The sequence below is a fragment of the Rhinolophus sinicus genome, linkage group LG04 (genome assembly GCF_036562045.2).
Source record: "Rhinolophus sinicus isolate RSC01 linkage group LG04, ASM3656204v1, whole genome shotgun sequence".
In the NCBI taxonomy this organism is placed as follows: domain Eukaryota; kingdom Metazoa; phylum Chordata; class Mammalia; order Chiroptera; family Rhinolophidae; genus Rhinolophus; species Rhinolophus sinicus.
The window spans coordinates 28,399,945-28,405,047 of NC_133754.1; positions in this window are offsets into that span (position 1 = coordinate 28,399,945).

Genomic DNA, 5,103 nt, shown 5'->3' on the forward strand with positions numbered 1-5,103 from the left:
CTTTTAATGTCTGTGACTTTTCTTTCCATTAAATATCACTCGTGATATCTAAGACCTGGTTGGTTTGGGGGGCGCTGCTCTTCGCTCTGTTTTTATTTTGTTCTTCAATTTCAAGTCCACATCCCTCCCCACACGGAAGAGCCTGACCCTTTATTCTGAAGCCCCCTCACTACCCTAGGAGAGGACTACAGTCCTTCCCTGACAATCTCTAGCAGCGGCTATACTGTTGTCCTGCTATGGCCTGAAGTGTTATTGTCAGACCACCTCAGGGATTTTTATACTGTTGAGAGACCTGATACCTACAGGGGACAGGAAAATAATCAGAAAGCTGCCATACAAATTCAGGATGATGTTTATCAGGCAGAGCCATAAAATAATTTTTTCCTATCCACCCTTTATCTCAATTTTTATGGGAGAGAGAGAAACAATAGGTTGACAGTTTTTCCCAACGATTTTATAAAACTTAAGTCAGAAATTCAACCTGTGTGATGCACGTTGACTGCTGTCTTGCAGTCAACTTGTTGGATCTGTGAAATTTCTGACCCAAAAGGAACCATTTCATGTAGCAACTCAACTCATGTAGAGACTAGGTGGCTCATTCTTGGCTTGACAGCTAGGTAATGGCATAGATGGGACAGAATCTTGAATTTTTGACTCCTATGCAATGCTTTTTGGGAAAGTGGAAGTGGAAAATCAATTTGTATTTTTAAAAGGTGAATTTTAAGTGTGAAATATTGTCTGAAGAACATGTTAAGGAGTAAGGCGAAAGGAATGTAAAATATGGCCTAGGGTTGTGAGTGCTAATTCCAAATCTGGCTATTTTGAGCATAGCACTTATCCTCCCTGTCTGGGTAAGAACAAGGTCAACATTCAGTTGCTTCAGAGCCGATCTAAGTAACAATATACAGTGTTATGTGAATGAGGAATTATATGGGTGCGCCATACATTCATTTGGAGTATGAATATTTTGCTCAGTTTTGGACGTGCCTTCGTATACAAGCCTTCTTCCCACCGTACATAGAAACCCTACAGATGGGGCCACTTTCTCTCCCATTTACTCTTCCATCTTCTCCACCACTTGCATTCATCTTTCTTCCACTCAGTCCTAGATGTCTATTCTAAGCCTCACTGAAATCTACCTCTTCCTTTTTCTCATAGCACTGTAACACTGCTAAACATCTTTGAGCACTTGATCACATAGACATTTTTATGGGTTTCTATTGATTTCATGTGAATTTCTTTTTCACGATAGGTACAATCCTGAAAAACTGAGTGTTGTTTTGGTACCATCACAATACGGGCCACAAGTTGAGCTCAAGAAATATTTTTTTATAGATCTGATAATTACATTTTAAGTTATTTAATTATATTTTGGTAACTCTAGCTGCAGGGCTCAAGAGCAAAACCAAATAATTTTAAGGTAAACATACACATTCCTCATCTGGAATTTAAAATACAATCATCGGCTACCTATTATAAGGCCTACTATCTATATTGGGCACCTCATTACAGGGTCTCATTTACTCCCTCACAGCAGTCTTTGAGTTAGAAATTGTTTTTTATGATTTTACAGGTAGTGGAATAGAGTATCAAAAATTCACTCAAGGTCACATGGCTAGTTAGTTGTGGGACTGTGATTTGGAGCCAGGATTTGAATCCAAGACTATCTGGTTACATAGACTGTATTCTTGATTAATTTAATTACGTGGAGTCTAAACAGATTTTTTTCTTATTTTGAGAGAGCAGTGTTTTAGACATCGGTAATATTTATTTGAAATTTCATCTTAAATTGACTGAAAATGTAAAGGTAAACATGTGAAAGATTTATTATTTGATCCTCGTGAATGACCTTAATCAAGCCACAAGAAATTCAGTCTTAGGTTCTGCATTTGTAAAATGGTGGAAATGATTAGATGATCTCTAAAGTTACTTCTTGCTCTAACACAGCAGTCTGACAGACAAACTGACCCTGAAGAGCAGGAAAGTGAGAACATGCTTCTTGTTTTTTGCTTTCTCTATTCATGCCCTGCACAATACTACCACAGATACAAGGTTGCTTTTTGTTTTGCTTTGTTTTTTTCACCTTATGACTTGTAAAATCCCTTATTGATAAATTTATTTGTAAATTCACCAGTAGTTAACATCTGGTGTAAATGTCATTTGTAAACAGGAGCAAAAACTTGTATCACATTTGAATGCTCCTTCACTGAAAACTTTTGAGTTTGAATTAATTTTGTAGTTAGCATTTATAAAGAATTTTTTTTGACTTAGTACATGTGGAATCTTTTACAAAATTACTTTTATTAAGGCACTTTTTGAAGTGTCCTAGGAAGTGTATCAAAATCTCAGATTGGCTAAAATCACCCATCAAAGACAGAAAGGGTGGTGAAGGACAATGTCCCAGTATCCATTTAAAATACTTTAACTAAAAGGTGGTCCTGAAGACATGGTTGAATGGTTGAATGCACTTCAGAATTCATTCCTCAAAGAGCTTTGCCATGGGGAACTCGCCCAAAGCAAACTTTTTTCCCTGGTAAGAGAACAAAGGAAAGCCCCTTTAGCCACAAAAAAAGCTAATACTTTTATGTAGTCCCCTTGATATGAATGTACCCTTCAAAATCTACCTTGCATTCTCTAAATCATGAATGCTGAGGGACAAGGTGTGTGAAAAACACAGAAAGAGTTGGTTCAATTGCTTCTCCACACATTCCCCTAGGAACAGATCCAATGATCAAATAGTGGTTGAAGAAAAGAAGATTTAAAATGACTGCACAAATCAATAGAAAACAGCCTGAGCATTTCTATTTCTTGGATTTTTCTCTTATTTGACTGTAGCTCTTTGTAACCTACAATTAAGGATGTTTTAAAATTCTTTTCAAATTAAGCTATGATTTATATATAGGTAAATGGACAGGGCATAAGTACACAATTTGAAGAAATTTGACAAATGTGTACATCCCTGTGACGCACACTTAATGAGGCTTTTATGAAAATGCATTTATCCTTCTAAAGCATTATAGCAAAATTTGACTATTTTGGATTTGGACACTATTCCTATTAAAAGTTTAATTATGACATTATTTCTGCTTTGGCAACTTATTTTATACGTATTATCAACTTCTGCAACTGAAACATGATTCATAAATTAGAGGTGTGATTATAAATGAGAGAATCTAGATCTGAAACTTTATTGATGGTTGTGTGATAGTGCCTAGTTCTAGTCCATGCCCCTAAAGTCATGAAAATTTGATAGACTTCTAGTAACTAGAAATAAGGCATAATTCATTCTTTTTTGCTTACTGAATATTATGAGAAACAGGAAGATCACACTTTCTTTTTTCCTGTCTGAGAAAAACAGCATAGTTCAGCTACTTCAACTAGTGGGCTACGGTCTACTTTAATTAAAGGATTTAATTAAAAGGTTTGCTCTCCTGGTTATGGCTTAAGTCATTTTTATATTCATTTTTCTGATGTATTTTTTTTCTTTTTACACCAGCATCAGTGAAAAAAAAAGAATGTAACCCAGTCTACAAACTCTTTAAAAGAATTCACAAGAACTCTTTGGCACAACTTTAAAAATGTATTAGAAATTTTTCAGGCTAAACAGGCAGTCCAACCTGTGCTTTCATGGTCTGTCAGTGCATGCTTGACATTTATGTAAATTATTCTTAGCCATTCAATCATGGACAAAATACTACCACAGATACAAGGTTGCTTTTTGTTTTGCTTTGTTTTTTTTCACCTTATGACTTGTAAAATCCCTTATTGATAAATTTACTTGTAAATTCACCAGTAGTTAACATCTTGTGTAAGTTTCATTTGTAAATAGGAGCAAAAACTTGTATCATATTTGAATTCTACTATATGAAAGGCACTCATGTGGGGGGCTGTTATTTTATATAGTTTATAATTTATGATGAGTTTATGGATCTCTAACTGTATTCTTTAATTTTCACCTTTCCTTATTTTCATTCTTTGCATATCCTAATGGTATGTCCAGAGGGATGTAAAATAGTCAAAGGAAATTAGAAAGAGAAGCTTTGGAGTTTAACAATTTATTGTTGAATAAAGGCAAGTTGTTATTTCTTTAAAAAAAGGAAAAGTTCTTTGCATTACAAAATAGAGTATTTTAAAACACTGTGCTTGCCTCCTCTCATGATCACATCAAAAATCAGAACTAAACTACAGAACAACCATACTGAGAATCACTTGAAGTCTAACTGAACTGAAGCCCTTCAACTACAGATATACATTAAAAGCCACCTTGGGACTGGTAGGTGGGGCAGAGACCAGAATGGGTTGGTGCAACACTCACGTGGTACCATTAAAAATTGGGAGGGATATCTCAGCTGTGGAGGTCCCCTCATCCCCACACCAGACCCCCCAGCCTGGGGTTCTAGTGCCAGGGAGAGAAGTCCCATAACTTCTGGCTGTGAAAACCAGCAGAAATTGTGGCTCAGTGAGACAAGGTTGGCTGGAGTCTCAGGTCCTCCCATTTAAGGGCTCTTGCACAGACTTACTCGCTATGGACTCACTTGCTCTGAGCTCCGTCACTGGGGCGGCATCTCAAAAGGCACCAGGGACATACAGGGAGGGACTGAATTGTCTGGCTTCAGAGTGAGGGCTGGAGGGACAGCTTTCTCCTGGATTGAGGAGCTCGCAGAAGCCATTGTGTCTTCGTTGAGCCATCCCCATTCCCAGTGCGCAGACTCAGGCAGCCGCAATGTCTGAGTCTCTATCAACGTAGCTAACACTGTTGATTAGTCCGATCCCATTAATTCCCTGAGGCTCTGCCACACCCAACTTTCAGGCCTACCCAAGCTGCTTCTAGTGGCTTTTCCATATAAACAGGCTGTCTTGGCTCATGCTGCAGACTTTACTAAAATCTCTCAAAGTTTCACAAAACCCAAACAAATAGCATATGGCTTTTGCATTTCTTGTACCTCTTGCCTATTAGCCCCAAGCCCGGCACTAGCAACAGCCAGCCTGTGTGTAGCTTGGCTTCTCCAGGCACCTCCAAACACAGCGCAAGTGTTGACTATCTGCAGATTTCTTTGCAGCTCATGCCAGGTGGCCTCAGGCAGGGCACAGGCTAAACTTGGC